We start from the raw sequence: 19,912 nt of genomic DNA on the forward strand, positions 1-19,912 counted from the left end.
TTATGTGTTGGAGGAAAAAGAATATTTTACTACCTGTGTATATGTTCAAGGAAAGGTGCATCCGGAATAGTGTTTTGTCTGTATATGTGTTGGAGGAAAGGTGAATATTTTACTACCTGTGTATATGTTCAAGGAAAGGTGCATCCGGAATGGTGTTTTGCCTGTATATGTGTTTGAGGAAAGGTGAATATTTTACTACCTGTGTATATGTTCAAGGAAAGGTGCATCCGGAATAGTGTTTTGCCTGTATATATATATATATATGTGTTGGAGGAAAGGTGAATATTTTATTACCTGTGTATATGTTCAAGGAAAGGTGCATCCGGAATAGTCTTTACCTGTATATGTGTTGGTGGAAAAGTGACTATTTTACTACCTGTGTATATGTTCAAGGAAAGGTGCATCCGGAATAGTGTTTTGTCTGTATATGTGTTGGAGGAAAAGTGATATTTTACTACCTGTGTATATGTTCAAGGAAAGGTGCATCCGGAATAGTGTTTTGTCTGTATATGTGTTGGAGGAAAAGTGAATATTTTACTACCTGTGTATATGTTCAAGGAAAGGTGCATCCGGAATAGTGTTTTGTCTGTATATGTGTTGGAGGAAAAGTGAATATTTTACTACCTGTGTATATGTTCAAGGAAAGGTGCATCCGGAATAGTGTTTTGCCTGTATATATATATATATATATGTTGGAGGAAACGTGAATATTTTACTACCTGTGTATATGTTCAAGGAAAGGTGCATCCGGAATAGTGTTTTGCCTGTATATGTGTTGGAGGAAAAGAGAATATTTTACTACCTGTGTATATGTTCAAGGAAAGGTGCATCCGGAATAGTGTTTTGTCTGTATATGTGTTGGAGGAAAGAGTGAATATTTTACTACCTGTGTATATGTTCAAGGAAAGGTGCATCCGGAATAGTGTTTTGCCTGTATATGTGTTGGAGGAAAGGTGAATATTTTACTACCTGTGTATATGTTCAAGGAAAGGTGCATCCGGAATAGTGTTTTGCCTGTATATATATATATGTGTGTTGGAGGAAACGTGAATATTTTACTACCTGTGTATATGTTCAAGGAAAGGTGCATCCGGAACAGTGTTTTGCCTGTGAATATGTTACTACCTGTGTATATGTTCATGGAAATGGACATATGGAATATTGTTCTGCCTGTATATGTGTTGAAGGAAAGGCGTATAATGCACTAACTGCTTACATGTTGAAGGACACGTGAAGAGTTTACAACCTGTGTATATTTTGAAGGAAACGTGAACATTTATGGCTACACGTAACTTTTGAAGGAAACGGGAATATGTTACCACACATGTATATGTTGATGATAAGGCGCATACTGAATAGTGTATCACCCTGTGTACGTATTGAATACTTGATACGTCTTTTATTGTTTCACTGCCTGTAACATAGGTCCAAGGAAGATTTCATCTTTGTGGCCCGATAATAAGGTTTGGAAAGAGGGCATTTTTTTCTCACCTGTATGTCTGACGTATTTGAGGAATGATAGATCTTTGCCACATCATTAAACAGGATAACCGCCCTTTCTACAATACATGTGAATGTCTCTAATACATTGTCCATCCATATGAAAAGGACCTATACAGTGATAAGTAAACACATTTAACAGAAAATATTTTCACAGTATCATCATCAGCAGCAGCATCAGTATCAGCATCATCACTAAACAAGATATAATGCAGCAGGGTGATCAGTTAACACATTTACCAGAAAATATTTGGACAGACTCGTCATCATCATCATCATCATCATCATCATCATCATCATCATCATCATCATCATCATCATCATCACTAAACAATGCATATAATGCAGCAGGGTGCTACTTGCAGAGTCTGGCCCCAACACGTCATCATCAGTTCACGCCCTTGCCCACTCAACACGCACCCCAGGCAGGGCAAGGGAATTCCCCCAGGAGGGCTGCCTTACGCATTGCCCAGATTGTCAGAAGGGCTGAGCTATCTCTGGAAAACACTGGCACCACTAATAAGAAACCGGGAACAATGGAGAATAGGACACCATCATGCCTCTGATGCAGAAGTGACATTTCATATGTGAGATCCACATATTTGCCATATTTGGTCACATTGCAGTTAAAGGGATAAACAGGTGAACCATATCTTGCCATATTGAACAAACATTATGGATAACAACTGCTTTTATTTTGCGAGAGCGACGTTTCGATAAAGGTCTTGTGCCGTTCTCATGCAGGAAATGTCATACCAGAGTTCGCTTGAAGTTTGCATGGAGTATTTGTAGAGTTATGTCCCTTTATACACAAAGTCAGTGCATATTTCTTTCAGTTGAAAACGGAATGAGAATATAATTTCACTTAAGAAACATACTCGTAATGTAATCACAGTAATGAAATTGCAGCTATGTCATTAAATAGAAATATGTAAAATCTACAATCACTTAATGTTTTGTTGCTGATATTACTATTTACTGATAATAATACTAAATTCCTCCACACAAAACGTGAGCAATGAAACAGTATAAAGTGTACTATCTAAACAACGATTGCAGGGTAAGTGTGATTACACAGATCTTGTGGAACATCAATGTATTACCCTCGAGAGAAGCATACAACTTATAGTGTCTTCCAGTCTTTGACATTCATTCTGGAACATCCCGAAATGGAATAAACAAGATTCACAATCACAGTTTCATGTGTTGGAGAATTAGATGTCGATGTCGTAAAAATCTTTAACACCTCAACGCCAGCCTCCCCCTGCAACTTCGGGATGTACACATGGTTCGTTACACTGGCGGTGGGCATAGAATGTGTTCAATAAAATCGAGGTGCTCAGCAGACTATGATACAGTCCTAATACCAATTTCAATCAAACCCAAATGATATATTACCCGGTCCTTTTACAATTGTGAAAAATACTAATCCCAAAGATAAAGGTTCAGTTATAAGTTTATCACACTAGTTATTATAATTACTTTACGGCGATGTATTATTATGATGACGGTAGTCTGGATTACGAGAAGGCACTGGGGAAGCCAATACTGTTTCTCTAGGAATGCCAAATTCTTCCATTTAAAACGCAACTTGTTTCAATGTCACCCTTAAATTTTTTTCTCACCCTAAGAGGGCCTCCTTGTCACGAGTTACCTCCCCTGGTCACATTAGCGTGACGCCCGCATCAGCAATCGATGCGAAAGAGAAGCATCTTTGGTGCCAGGTCTCATTAGCATTCGCTTTATCTGGGGCGGAAGCAACAGGACGCAGAAAACCTGTTAGATTCAGCGGCAGTTGCATTTTTGAGAAGCTAAGGACAGTTCAGGTCAGTTACTTTCACTTTATGTACTTAAAGCCAGTATTCCTTCTGGTGTGTTTTAAGAGATGTATTCCTGGAAATAGCGAACAAGAGCATAACTGATATTGTGGAGTCTTGGTGCATATATAGCATTAGAGGCATATGCGTTTATAGCTACGGGGCTCTCTTCACAACTCTCAACAACAAAGTATCGCTTTAGGGTGGCTTGCCGCCTCGGAACAACGGTAGGGTATTCCAAGAAACAAACTTCCCATTTCCATGGCAACCGTTTACACAGCTGTGTGTCAAGGTCACGCTCTATATAAGGTGCGGGGTGAACTTCGGACGGGCGATGGTATTTCATCTCAGTCTCCATTCTTTATGAGCGTCTTCTTCCATCCAGGCACGGCGATATGTAAATGTCTTCTGGGAATGTCCTGTTTGTGTAACGTAACATGTGGGAATGTCCTGTTTGTGTAACGTAACATGTACGCAGGATATCACGACATTATGACATTGTCAGTCAGGGAGGTTTCCAGCTTCAACATCTACTTGAAATCCCAAATGCGTATGCTTCAGACTGTTATCAGCATGTTACAACTGCCAAGCTTTCATGCCATTTCGACAGAACTTATTTAGCTTCAGGCTCTGCATACCGCGTGCCTCGTCACTACGATTGTCTGTGACAGATTGTATATAAAACAAAAAGGTTGTTTCATGTCGGACAGAAACTGGTAGGCATCCCTCAAAGCCGTTACTGTAAACACACATGTTACACTGGATTTTATTTCTGATCTATATCAGATCGAATGTAAATCTTTTCTGACAACCCTTGGCGTTCTTTTCAATAAACACGGACTTTTAAAAACATAAATCTGTACCATTTATCACGATCCTCGACATGAGCACGTGACCCGCATGAAACTGATTTCCGCTTTGATAACACTCTGCTTGATCTTTTCTGTGTTGCTGCTTAGCGAACCTTGTGTTTAGTGATGTGAGTTTGAGCGATTGACTGAGTTTTGTTTAACGCCACTTCCAAAAAGCATTTGGGTTGTATGACAGTGTGGGAGGTTTATGGATGTAAACTTAGGGCTAATGCGCGTTAACCGTGAAATTCAACCGTTTCTGGACAATGTAAAACATAGAGTGCTGGCGATAAGGTGACTGACTCTGAGCGTGTGGGTTCGAATCCCGGATGGGACTCAACCCACCCAAATACTAGAATTTGTACTTTACTGAGAATGTGTAATACCAAGTATAACAATGTGTTAAGAGGTGAAAATACTTATTATTTTTGCTTGATATTAATGTGTTCAGAAATTGAAGGAAACAAATTTCTATGGATAGTAAACTTCTTTATTACAATGAGTGGGACCTTTCGGCGTAGGTACTAGCTAACACAGTTATCAAGCCAAGTGATACAACAATTTGAAACTAGGAGAACATATACATTGCTGGATAGAAAAGTTAGGAAATTGTACAGGAAAATGCAAGGCCCAGCTGGAGAACCCTCGTGGGCACTTTGGTATGACATTGGCACTCTTCTTGTGACGAACTACACATAAGACATATTTTAAGATATTAATAGCTCGAGACAAAGAGGTTCGACTGTATTGCATGAAATGCAGACAAAACCGTCTCTGCAAATGAACAAAGCGCTATAATTTCTTTTCAATAATATCGACTATGGTTATATATATATATATATATATATATAAGGGCAAATCCGACCTTTGGGCGACAGTACTATAAGCTGCGACCTTTGGGCGACATTGCCATATATTACAAACGTACATTGATTTTTATATTTCTTCGGTTATATACACTTTAATTTGATAATTAAACATTAAAAGGGGATAAAACCTTGTACATATATACAAATAGAGAATATATTTTGATGTCGCCCATACCGTGTCGCCCAAAGGTAAAGTGTACGGCGTACATGTATATATGCAACCTTTAGGCGACTGTCGCCCAAAGGTCGTATATATATGTCGCCCAATGGTCGCTTATGTAATATACATATATATATGTCGCCCAACGGTTGCTGTTTAATACTATATACATGTATACATTTCCATGGCTGCTTATTTGATATATATGTCGCCCTTTGGTTGTTTCTGTGTTTCAATGTCTTGCGCGCCGAGGAAATTATATTTCATATCTGTGTGCATGAAACTGACTTTCTTGTTTCCGATCTTTAACATCGCACGTACAATCAATTCATAGTTTTGTGCTTAATTATCTCAAATATGATGCTGTCAAACAAATCAGGCTAGTTAGAATTAATACTGAGATTATGATTACTTGTAATATTTCTAAAAATATTATGCTGTAACAGACATTTATAATTTGGCATAACATGCATTTATTGTTTCCCACTCAAGCGCCGATGTGCCCTTGCTTCATATTAATTAGTGTCCGTTGTTTACCATTCGAGGTTTGCAAAGGATTAAGTTTTAAGGATATGTTAAGATTAACCAACAACTAAATATCAAATATTCCCATACTCAAACACTGAAAACCTCTATAGGAAATAGAGTAAAATTGAGTAAAATTAATAAACCGGATTGCACAGTCCAGATATGAAAAACGTCTTTTTAACGAGATAAAGTAACAACATCATTAACGTTCGTCATCAAATATGGATTTGTTGAAACTAATTCTAATGACTGATCACAATGAAGAGATGAGCGAAAGTTGATGAAGTCTGAATACCATCTAACCACAGCCCATTTTGAGCCAATCGGGACTATTCTCGTTCTCTTATCATACACTGAGGCATACCAGACGACTCCTGAATAAACTGGGGGCTCCGACACTGTGATTTTCCAAATGTCTGGTCTGAAAACCATTTAAACACAGCCTATTTTGAGCCAGTCGGGATTATTCCCGTATTCTTATCATACACTGAGGCATACCAGATGACTCCTGAATAAACTGCATGGGGGCTCCGACACTGATATTTGCCAAATGTCTGGTCTGAATACCATTTAAACACAGCCTATTTTGAGCCAGTCGGGACTATTCCCGTATTCTTATCATACACTGAGGCATACCAGACGACTCCTGAATAAACGAGGGCTCCGACACGGATATTTGCCTGTTGTCTGGTCTGAATACCATCTAAATACAGCCCATTTTGAGCCAGTCGGGGTTATTCCCGTATTCTTATCATACACTGAGGCATACCAGACGACTCCTGAATAAACTGGGGCTCCGACACTGATATTTGCCAAATGTCTGGTTTGAATACCATTTAAACACAGCCTATTTTCAGCTAGTCGGGACTATTCCCGTATTCTTATCATACACTGAGGCATACCAGACGACTCCTGAATAAACGAGGGCTCCGACACGGATATTTGCCTGTTGTCTGGTCTGAATACCATCTAAACACAGCCCATTTTGAGCCAGTCGGGATTATTCCCGTATTCTTATCATACACTGAGGCATACCAGACGACTCCTGAATAAACTAGGGTTCCGACACGGATATTTGCCTGATTTCTGGTCTAAATACCATTTAAACACAGCCGACATTTTGAGCCAGTCGGGAGTATTCTCTGGTTCTCCTATCATACACTGAGGCATACCAGACGACTCCTGAATAAACTAGGGCTCCGACACTGATATTTGCCTGACGTCTGGTCTGGTCTGAATACCATTTAAACGCAGCCCATTTTGAGCCTTTCAGGACTATTCCAGTATTCTTATCATACACTGAGGCATACCAGACGACACCTGAATAAACTGGGGCTCCGACACGGATATTTGCCTGATGTCTGGTCTGGTCTGAATACCATCTAAATACAGCCCATTTTGAGCCAGTCGGGAGTATTCCGGTTCTCCTATCATACACTGAGGCATACCAGACGACTCCTGAATAAACTAGGGCTCCGACACTGATATTTGCCTGATGTCTGGTCTGAATACCATTTAAACGCAGCCCATTTTGAGTCATTCAGGACTATTCCAGTATTCTTATCATACACTGAGGCATACCAGACGACTCCTGAATAAACTGGGGCTCCGACACGGATATTTGCCTGATGTCTGGTCTGAATACCATCTAAATACAGCCCATTTTGAGCCAGTCGGGAGTATTCCGGTTCTCCTATCATACACTTAGGCATACCAGACGACTCCTGAATAAACTGGGGCTCCGACACGGATATTTGCCAAATGTCTGGTCTAAATACCACCTAACCAAAGCCCATTGTGAGCCAGTCGGGACTATTCCCGTATTCTTATCATACACTGAGGCATACCAGACGACTCCTGAATAAACTTGGGCTCCGACACTGATATTTGCCTGATATTTGGTCTGAATACCATTTAAACGCAGCCCATTTTGAGCCATTCAGGACTATTCCAGTATTCTTATCATACACTGAGGCATACCAGACGACTCCTGAATAAACTGGGGCTCCGACACCGATATTTGCCTGATGTCTGGTCTGAATACCATCTAAACACAGCCCATCACCGCACTGGATCCACAAGTGCTACCACCCCATACCCCTATTTTTTCCAAATCAGCTTCGGAGACTCCACCATGGAAAATGGAGCCACATTCCACCCCAGTGCGAACCAATGATAGGAACAAGAAAAAATTGTAAGTTTAATAATTACTATTTATTAAACCAAATAGTTTTGACATTCTTATTTGCATAACTTTGCAAAAAATTGTAATTGTGGCATTTACACTTCTCTGATCGAGACCTTGACTAACATTTGTCAGGTTAAATTGCTAACAATGTTGTTCTGTGATAAGGTGTTTCACCTTTAGAGGGTTGGTTCAAATCACACAAGGGATTCACTCCACCCTCTACCAGCAAAGTACTAGTATCTGTACTATACTGGAAAAGTGAATTCCCAAATGTAACATCCCTTAGAAATGATCTGAATATTTATTAAGTTAATTTCATTCTTAAAATGTGTGCCATCTCTTCCTTGTCCTTTGCTGCTGTATTTTCTGCTTGTTCATCATTTTTTTCTCAGCTGAACATAAGAGCATTCGTGCTTGGAAATCTGTAGAAATGACTGAATGGTCTCCGTTTCTGAAATATAACAAAGTTTTCAAAATTATGCTAAAACATCAAGGTACAGTGAGTATCATCACTCAGCTTCTAGTCCTATAGTCTTTACCCAACTCCCCAACTTAAGGTTTTATTAGGACAAGTAAACATTTGCCATTTTAAGATTTAGCTAATTTGTTATCATTATGAGGACTTGTGGCCTAAATATACAATTCACGCTTTGCTATGAATTAAATCATTGATTCAACAGAAAACTATAATGTGGGATCAAATTTGGTTTAAATATCTAAGCTTATTGTAAGCATGGATCCTAGGTTTCAGTATGTCATTTCATCTTGTGGATCCCATACCTGCTATTGACAGGTGTTGTTTGTTTGTAAATGACTCGTTCCATGATTTGCAAAATGGTTGATTGGTGCCATTAAAACCATTTTTATGGTTAACCATGTATCAAGTGCATAAGGTTAGACTAAAGTAGCTGTTTGCCTAAAGAAGGGTTACTATAGTATTATTTATCCAGTTTTAAATGTATACAATTTCAAATTATAAATCTATGTGTAAGTATAGTTGGGAATTTTATGTGATCCTTAGCAAAGTGTGAGTAGTATATGTTAGTTTCTAATCAATGCAATATACAATATAACAATCTATAGTCATTAAATTAAGTTTGCTATAACGTAGAATAGAAATAGTTCTATAAAGATGAAGCCTTGAGTATTCAGGAAACTTTAATCTGGTAACATGGCTGAAAATTGAATGGGAGTGACTGCCACTGTCTATGAGTGAAATGAGGGTCAGCACTAGTAGTGAGTGAGTTTAGTTTTTAGCTATGACAAGCTTAACGCTTAAACCACTAGGCTACCCCTCCGCCCATCAACCCTAGTAGTAGTAAGCGCTTCATTAAGCAGATACAGACTGAATACCACAGAGAAAGGGAAAGGTGGGAGGATGTCCAGATAGATACTGGTTAACTTTATTGCTTAGTGTTTATCAAACAAGTGAAATAATGACGAAACAAAACATTGACGATATTAATATGCAGCAACATACACATGTTTTGGTATATACACAGAGAAATTATTACGGCAATGATAAAATAATCAAAGCAACAAGAAAGTAATTGAACAAAAGAGACATTTTAATTAAAACAACATTTTGATTGACAAAAATGGCAGCATTAGTTTTTTGTATAACAAAGGTCCGAACTGAAAATATGTAAAAAAAAGGAACGTATCTGATTCGCTTAACTTCTAAACCAAACTTCATAAAATTCTGCATACAATTGGCTGAGAGATTTTTCTCCAAATCTCCTACATGTCATGCACGATGCAATTGGAACCAGTTGATGACATATGTCAGCAGTATGTCAGCCAAGTTCTAGCACTGCTAAAGGCTAAGGGTTAGTTATCTAGTTAGAAAAAAAGACATGGTATGTTTTCAGATTTAAGAGTTTTGTTGTGTATTTGATAAACAGAAATTACATTTAGAGCACATAAGTTCAGCTTGAAGTTTGAAATGTAAACAATTTTGGCATTGACTACTCAATGAAACCCACAAATCTAGAAAACATACAGTATGTACCGACACTGTAGAATACAAACATGATCTGTCATTTCTGTAATTTTTATCTATCTAGGTGACACATATCATTTGAAGTGTTGAATCATAACTGACATCAGTCAATACAGACTGCAAGGAAGAAATCTTAACCCTTTAGTATGTATGATTTAATACTAAAGCTCAGTGCACAGTACTACAGCTGAGTGCACAGTGTGACAACCAAACCCAACTTACCCATATGATATACCTAGATTACAAACTGATCAGTGAAACAGCCTCTTTAGGGATACACAGTTTGATTACATTCGACTGTAGTCAAGTGAACTACAGAGAGTTTGGTATATACACTACATATGATGTGTAACCCAATGGTGTACTGATAATACATATGATGTGTTGCCCACAGGTCTACTGATTGTATGATGTGTTGCCCTAAGGTCTACTGGTAACATAAATGATGTGTTGACCACAAGTCTACTGGTGATATATAAGATGCGTTGCCCTTAGGTCTACTAGGGACATATAAGATGTGTTGACCACAGGTCTACTGACTGTAAGATGTGTTGCCCTTAGGTCTACTGGTGATATATTTCATGTGTTGCCCACAGGTCTACTGGGGACATATAAGATGCGTTGCCCACAGGTCTACTGGGGACATATAACATGTGTTGACCACAGGTCTACTGATTGTATGATGTTTTGCCCTAAGGTCTACTGGTGATATATATCATGTGTGTTGCCTAAGGTCTACTGGTAATATATATATGATGTGTTGCCCTAGGGTCTATGGGTGATATATAAGATGCATTGCCCTAAGGTCTACTGGTGATATATAGGATGTGTTGCCATAAGGTCTACTGGTGATACATAAGATGTGTTGCCCTAAGGTCTACTGGTGATATATATGATGTGTTGCCCTAAGGTCTACTGGCAATATAAGATGTGTTGACCACAGGTCTAATGATTGTATGATGTGTTGCCCTAAGGTCTACTGGTGATATATATGATGTGTTCACCACAGGTCTACTGGTGATATATATGATGTGTTGCCCTAAGGTCTACTGGTGATATATATGATGCGTTGCCCTAAGGTCTACTGGTGATATATATGATGTGTTGCCCTAAGGTCTCCTGGTGATATATAAGATGTGTTGCCCTAAGGTCTACTGGTGATAAATAAGATGCGTTGCCCTAAGGTCTACTGGTGATATATAAGATGTGTTGCCCTAAGGTCTACTGGTGATATATAAGATGCGTTGCCCTAAGTCCTACTGGTGATATATAAGATGTGTTGCCCTAAGGTCTAATGGTGATATATAAGATGCGTTGCCCTTAGGTCTACTGGGGACATATAAGATGTGTTGACCACAGGTCTACTGATTGTATGATGTCTTGCCCTAATGTCTACTGGTGATATATATCATGTGTTGCCTAAGGTCTGCTGGTAATATATATTATGTGTTGCCCTCAGGTCTATGGGTGATATATAAGATACATTGCCCTAAGGTCTACTGGTGATATATAAGATGTTTTGCCCCTAAGGTCTACTGGTGATATATAAGATGTGTTGCCCACAGGTCTACTGGGGATATATAACATGTGTTGACCACAGTTCTACTGATTGTATGATGTCTTGCCCTAAGGTCTACTGGTGATATATATCATGTGTTGCCTAAGGTCTACTGGGGACATATAACATGTATTGACCACAGGTAAACTGATTGTATGATGTGTTGCCCTAAGGTCTACTGGCAATATAAGATGTGTTGACCACAGGTCTAATGATTGTATGATGTGTTGCCCTAAGGTCTACTGGTGATATATATGATGTGTTCACCACAGGTCTACTGGTAATATATATGATGTGTTGCCCTAAGGTCTACTGGTGGTATATAAGATGTGTTGCCATAAGGTCTACTGGTGATATATAAGATGTGTTGCTCTAAGGTCTACTGGTGATATATATGATGTGTTGCCCTAAGGTCTACTGGTGATATATAAGATGTGTTGGCCAAAGGTCTACTGATTGTATGATGTGTTGCCCAAAGGTCTACTGGTGATATATATGATGTATTGCCCTAAGGTCTACTGGTGATATATGTGTTGCCAACGGGTCTACTGGTAATATATATGATGTGTTGCCCTAAGGTCTACTGGTAATACATAAGATGTGTTGCCCAAAGGTCTAATGGTGATATATAAGATGTGTTGCCCTAAGGTCTACTGGTGATATATAAGATGTGTTGCCCTAAGGTCTACTGGTAATATATATGATGTGTTGCCCTAAGGTCTACTGGTGGTATATAAGATGTGTTGCCATAAGGTCTACTGGTGATATATATCATGTGTTGCCTAAGGTCTACTAGTAATATATATGATGTGTTGCCCTAAGGTCTACTGGTGATATATAAGATGTGTTGTCTTAAGGTCTACTGGTGATATATAAGATGTGTTGCCCTAAGGTCTACTGGTGATATATAAGATGTGTTGCCCTAAGGTCTACTGGTGATATATAAGATGTGTTGCCCTAAGGTCTCCTGGTAATATATATGATGTGTTGCCCTAAGGTCTACTGGTGGTATATAAGATGTGTTGCCATAAGGTCTACTGGTGATATATAAGATGTGTTGCTCTAAGGTCTACTGGTGATATATATGATGTGTTGCCCTAAGGTCTACTGGTGATATATAAGATGTGTTGGCCAAAGGTCTACTGATTGTATGATGTGTTGCCCAAAGGTCTACTGGTGATATATATGATGTATTGCCCTAAGGTCTACTGGTGATATATGTGTTGCCAACGGGTCTACTGGTAATATATATGATGTGTTGCCCTAAGGTCTACTGGTAATACATAAGATGTGTTGCCCAAAGGTCTAATGGTGATATATAAGATGTGTTGCCTACAGGTCTACTGGTGATAGATAAGATGTGTTGCCCTAAGGTCTACTGGTAATATATATGATGTGTTGCCCTAAGGTATACTGGTAATACATATGATTCGTTGCCCACAGGTCTACTGGTCATATATAAGATGTGTTGCCCTAAGGTCTACTGGTGATATATAAGATGTGTTGCCCTAAGGTCTACTGGTGATATATAGGATGTGCTGCCCCAAGGTTTACTGGGGATATATAAGATGTGTTGCCCAAAGGTCTACTGGTGACATATATGATGTGTTGACTTAAGGTCTACTGGTGATATATAGGATGTGTTGCCCTAAGGTCTACTGGTAATACATAAGATGTGTTGCCCAAAGGTCTAATGGTGATATATAAGATGTGTTGCCCTAAGGTCTACTGGTGATAGATAAGATGTGTTGCCCTAAGGTCTACTGGTAATATATATGATGTGTTGCCCTAAGGTATACTGGTAATACATATGATTCGTTGCCCTAAGGTCTACTGGTAATACATAAGATGTGTTGCCCTAAGGTCTACTGATAATATATATGATGTGTTGCCCTAAGGTCTACTGGTAATACATAAGATGTGTTGCCCTAAGGTCAACTGGTGATATATAAGATGTGTTGCCCTAAGGTCTACTGGTAATATATATGATGTGCTGCCCCAAGGTTTACTGGGGATATATAAGATGTGTTGCCCAAAGGTCTACTGGTGACATATATGATGTGTTGACTTAAGGTCTACTGGTGATATATAGGATGTGTTGCCCTAAGGTCTACTGGTGATATATAAGATGTGTTGCCTACAGGTCTACTCGTGATATATAAGATGTGTTGCACACAGGTCTACTGTTGATATATATGATGTGTTGCCCTAAGGTCTACTGATTATATGATGTGTTGCCCACAGGTCTATTGAAAATATATGATGTGTTGCCCAAAGGTCAGCTGATAACAGATATGATGTGTTGCCCAAAGGTCCTCTGATAAGGTCTGATGTGAATATATATGTGTTGCCCAATTGTCTGTAAAAATAACAGATTGGATGTGTTGGCCAAAGGTACGTAAAAATAATAGATGGGATGTGTTGCCCAATGGGCTGTGATTATAACAGATATGATGTGTTACCCAACATTCTGCTGAATATTAATACATATATATATATAGAAGTTGCCCGATGGTCAACAAGATACATCCTATTCATCATCAACACAGACCTTTAGACCACACATCCTAGTTGCATACAATGGAATTTAGCTTGATTGATTTACTAATGACCTGCCAGGGATATCATAAAGCAGTCGAGATAAACACATTCTTGACTTTGTATCATGATATATGTTATTGGTGTTCACTATCTTGATATCTAGAAAGACACTACTAAAAACTGGTGGTACCTTTTGACTTCAAGTCATCTGCTGATGAACAGTATATCCACCTTTACATGTCAGTACTTTCTCACAGATACTACATCTGAATCCTGAAAAGATAAACAAATAAAATGTATCTGCTATCATGGAATAGAGGTGTCTTCAGTTCTCATTTGCTGAATTTCCTGTGTATGAAAGACACCAAAACATTAATGCAAATGTATCAACAATTACATGAATCATTTGATAACAACCCATTTAAACACCTGATACAATTATGTAAAACAAATTTAATTGAGAACCCACCCATCCCCACCCCCAACCCAATTCCAAGTGATATGAACATAATGGTGTCAGAACTTTAATACACCTGATTATCCGATGGAAGATTGAAAGTTTGACAACAGACAAACAACAAAATGTAGGGAATATGTTAATTTGTATACTCTGTATTGAAAAATGCCAATCCTTTCTGAATTGTGTGCACTACGAAACACGACACGCATAAGCTCTCTATAAAACTGTGGTAAGATATGAATACATAGTAACCTAAAAGTGAAAATGATATCTCTATTATAAAAGATATGATTATTGCAGGGATAAATTTTTGAATTGCAAATGTTTGGACATCAATCAAGTGCAAAAGTCAATAGAAAAGCTTCAAAATGTTGAAAATTACCCTATTGATATTTGAAAAGAGCAAATTATGCCAATTTTCAAAATTTCTACATTTTCTGTAAAGATTTCCATGATCAGAACCACAATACTTGTCTGGAACTGCTTGTTATGAGAGTATATACAGTTTTTCTTTAAATTTTTCATATATGTCATCAGAGACAGACTATCTGTATATAATGCTATTCCATGTCTATTAATTAATCTCTTATTGGCCATTTTGAATTGCTTGATACTTTTATGAATAGTAAAAGATCCTGTATTGAGATAATACCTAAAACATGTATTGCTGCACTCGGTACTGATCGGCACACAACCATTCAAGATAACTGTACTAATATTGAGAAGGATTAAACAAATTGCAAAGATTCATGAGGCATTACTTCATCGGGTATTGCAAGTTTGTGGTGCCGAATTCTAAAGGTAGGCCAGAACAATGTTTAGGTTAGGGAATGCCACGATACATCGATACTTTTCTAAGATGATACAATCATTGATGCATTCAAAACTCTATCGATATTTAGTTTTGAAAGTATTGATTTAAACATGTTTTAATATGTATCGTTCACATTTTGCAATTGTATCACGTTTTTTATGTTATGAGAGTTATAAATGATTATTTTTCATACACAAAGATGGGAAATTAGAACTTTTAATCTCTGAGAATAGAAAACGTGGATCTTTTCAAGGACGCTTATAAAATATAAAATATTTGATGTTCAAAATGTAACTAATATTACACAATAATGCAGCGAAAATAGGTATCATGATACATATCGAATCATGTCATGAGTATCGTGGATACGCGTATCGATTCATGAAACTTATGTATCAGCGACATCCCTAGTTAAGGTAGAAATAAATTTAACAAAGCTGTAAAATTGGTATTCACAACTTAAATCTAGTAACATGAAGGTATTGATCTCTGGATCACATAACCTACCACTTCCTCACTTTGGAATGCCTGAGACTCCCCCTCGGATTCTGCAATTTGAAGATCACATTTCTCCTCTGCCAAGCTCAACGTGTCTTGGTCCCGTTCATAGTTGTCTGTATTATGTAACATTAAAATGTTAACAATATTATTCTCAAAATGATTATGAACTTAAATTCAAAACTGAGCTTAGGAAATAATATTTTTCTTCTGAACTGATAAAGTATTTAAAATTCTACATGATTTAGTTATCACCCTAACAACATACATACATTATGAATTTACAATGTTTCATATTCAGAAACCATTGTAAAATAAAATTAACTTACCAGGCATAAACTGGATTGGATAGGATTTCCATGTCTAACAGGACCATCCGAAACTAGCAATTAGTCTCTGAATATATATAATTTTGATAGAATCAAAATAATCCTTTTAAACTGAAAAGGAGCTCCAGTGAGATGGGAGATTCCTGAAACTAAGTAAATCTAGACTTGCTTAAATTAGGTCTTTATCATTGCAGAAAGGCATAGACGGAAGTAAAAATAATGCAGTTCAGGAACTATGAGACAGGCTAGATCTTTCCTGACTTTTACAGTCTATGTCAACTTTGATCTTGAGTTGAAGGGTGACCAAAGGAAAAACTTGTGCCATCAAGTCAATTTGATTGGAATTAAAGAATACCCATAATATCATAGTTTCACTTTACTCACACAATATACAAAGTTATGTCTTTATTCATGGGTTGCTTCTAAGTCATGTTCAGGATTTTGTTAGTCATCCATGCATAAAGGTAAAACTCACAAGTAATACAAAATGTTGATTTCTTTCAGGTTTATTTTAATTTACTATTCATAATAATAATCATCGATTCTATGATTTATATCAATACTGTCTGCCCAGTGCTGTTCAGAGATGTTGGTGTTAGTCGACAATGCAAACTATTAGCCGATGATGGACCAATGATGAATAGCACACTACCTAAAATAGATGCATCAAAGAGGCATTTCTGAAACTGTTATTATGGCTTTGTAAAGGTTACTTACAACAGGAAGAGGCTTTAATTCTTACAATTTGTACTGAAAGAAATGTTAAACTTCACCTCCATTTTAAAAGAGAAATAGTTTGTTTAAGAAACACCCGCTTTGAACAAAATTACCCTTTTATGTAATTTGACTGCTAAGGGAACTTAAAAACCATAAAAGACTAATAACATATCCCTGCATAGGAACAGTTGGTCTATTGACCAACCAATAAGTTATAACATGTCTTAATGTGTTTAGTGAGATCCATCCTTGATTTTTCAGTTAATCTTATCCTGTCCACTGGTATTTACCCTCTTTCCTATGTTACACAATGTACAGGATTTAGACTTTGAAATGAGGAAATGTCCCTGCATTAAGCATACAAAGATAAGAGTAGCTGCCATGGAATTATGAAAGCTCAAAAAGGGAATTCTGACTGTATTCATGCACAATATTGAATTAACAGATTCAAGTGCACCAGTGAAGTGGATAATCTCTAGCATTTGAAACTATATCAAGTTTGGACCAAGTGCAGAAAAATACAACGTAACCAACATTTATGGTTGTCAGTTGAGTAACCTGTGAGTGGGAGGATGTATTGCTCATAATTATGCTGGCTGAGTGGCAGTGGCATGTGGACAGACATGGTTATAGTCCTGGGCCAAATGCAAGAAAAGTTTTTATCTTTTGGGATCTCTCAGCATCAGTAAATGTGTTTTCTGGTAATTAGAAATTCTTGTCATAATCAGCCACAAAATGTATCAGGTTACTAAAACAAACAAAGTTTGACCCAGACAGCCTTTACTTGTAGGTAATAAGGTGGTAGGCTACAATCTTTGTACTCATATGGAGATAATTATTATTATTAGCATGAAAATGGTGCAACATATACATTTCATCACTATACACTGATATTTTCACTCTGATAGACCAGTGGAGGAGATAGACTGCACATAAACACCCAAAGGAGCAGGGTTCAAAGCAGGAGTACAAAAGCTATATTTGAAAGTTAGAAACTCTTGATATCAATAATGTAACTGAAACACATTATGGTCAAGAGAGCAAATGCATATTTCCTTTGCATGAACAATTTAGGAAATGTGTAGCTGATATAAAAATGTGTAGTTCAGCTATCAGAGGAAACAGCAAAGAGCAACAATGGAGAGTGCCATTATGAAACTATAACTACAAGTCTTCCTCAACACTGCACTATCAGCTCATTATTTGAGCAAACCCATGTCAATGAGTATTACCCCATGGTCAGAATATGCAGTGTGGGTGATAAAACCATTGTAATGTGTTATGCTATGTCTACATTTGGCCTACAAGTAATTTTACTGAAATCAAGTCTTACAGATTTGGTTAGTTCCTGAAATTAGTAATGGTTATTGACTGTTTTGGTGGTTTATTTATCTATTAGTTGGTAGATATATATTTAAAATAAGAAAACAATATATCAGTGCAAAAGTCAGTCTGATACCCTGAATATCAGGCGTCAGAATGAGAGATGTTTTGGGTTTTTGTCGCACCGAACTGCACCTAAAAGTAAAGGTCAATTTCACCCACTGAGTGAACATAAAATCATACAGCTGTGATTAGCTCTTTCGGTTGTGGATCTACAGTAGTTGGCCATAAGTGAGTCATCAATAGTGAAATTCACATAGATTTTCATGTTAATTAACTCTTGCAAGAATAATTTTCATACATTTAGTTTGGGTGGAATTGCTTTCAGCACTTATCTACCAGCTTTGTACACATAATTTCCTTTCAATTTTCCGAGGATTATTAAGAAGACTGCAACTTCTTAAACAAAATATATTAGACATACCAATCAGGTTTAACATGTCTATGGGATAGATAAAAATAAAGTTGTATTTATGGTGCTTAATCAGGTGTCATTCGATAACTAATCAATGAAAAGATGAAAGAAAATTATGTACACGTAGCTGAAGATGATTTCCAAGATGTTTGCAAACTTCTACTCAATTTATGAAAATTATTCTTGCAACAGCTAATTAACATGTAAGTCTATGGAAATTTCACTAATGATGACTCACTTATAGCCAACTACTGTACCCTGTAGTCTGTGTCACAGTCCCCTGAACCACAATATTATTTTCCTACTGCCTTGCCCTTTCTGCAATGCTAAAGGCCCTAAATGAAGCAAGTCTAGATTTTCTCAAGTTCTGTTTTCCCAGGGCTCCTTTTCAATTTATAATGCGTTTGTTTGTTGATATAAAAAATCATATTCAGACACTAAGCGATAGTCTAACCCTAGGTGAGGATCAAGAAACAACATGATACGAAACGTCACAATTGCGATCAAGTTACTAGCAAACAGTTTCTTCCAGTTGAGAAATCTTGAAATAGATTGTGTCATGGGACAGGCATCGCCTTTGAAACAATTGTACATGCTGCTGTTTTCAACAAAATACTCCGATTACGATACATACCATGCATTTCCCAATGCTTTGTGCTGCCAAGTCACCTCGTGTAGTGCGCGAAAACTGTAGCAAAGGGGATCCGATTTGACACAAAACGTGAACGGGCCTTCGTGTGAAACATGAATTCAATTTATTTACAGATTATTACATTGTTATTTTGATCGAAGAATGAAATGTTTTAAGTATTTAAACGTGTTCTTGGTGGCATATTAGTCTTGTCTGTCAGCTCCCACAATATCTACAGACATTATTGAATTATTAGCTAAGTGTTCATTTCGACGTTGCCGCTTTTGAACTTTCACGTTTTTGACGCACAGGAGCGTGAAGGCAAATCGCCGAAAGGTACTGCGAGCGAAACAGTGATGTTATGCTGAACACTTGACGATGTGTATATTTGAAAAAACTGTACAAAACCCAAGAGTATATATTTAGACAATAATTTCTCCATTGTTTATTTCTGAACATATATCCATGTGTTAGAGAATTTTATAGAAAACCACGTGTCGCCGAAAGGTCGCAGACGTTATATATATGATATTTTTGTTTTTTCAATAACAGCACTGAAATTTTATAAAAATACAAAAGAAGCACACCCGAAGGTCCTGAGACGACCCTCTATCCAACCATCTAGTTTGGAATAGTTATTAAGGAAAATGA

At 37.4% G+C, this 19,912-nt stretch overlaps 1 long non-coding RNA gene across 2 annotated transcripts; it reads right to left on the reverse strand.

The window, feature by feature from the left end:
• Positions 1-7,920: 7,920 nt before the first annotated feature.
• Positions 7,921-19,663, reverse strand: LOC124255398. Of its 2 annotated transcripts, none has more exons than XR_006892679.1 (4): positions 19,265-19,663; positions 15,796-15,902; positions 14,205-14,287; positions 7,921-8,364 (listed from the first exon to the last, which is right to left on the reverse strand). It is a non-coding gene; the product is annotated as an uncharacterized LOC124255398 (long non-coding RNA). The 2 variants fall into 2 exon arrangements; XR_006892681.1 differs by having other exon boundaries at positions 14,189-14,287.
• Positions 19,664-19,912: the final 249 nt, after the last annotated feature.

This window comes from Haliotis rubra, unplaced genomic scaffold (assembly GCF_003918875.1).
Source record: "Haliotis rubra isolate DU_JTF1 unplaced genomic scaffold, ASM391887v1 Scf1154, whole genome shotgun sequence".
NCBI classification, from domain to species: Eukaryota; Metazoa; Mollusca; class Gastropoda; order Lepetellida; family Haliotidae; genus Haliotis; species Haliotis rubra.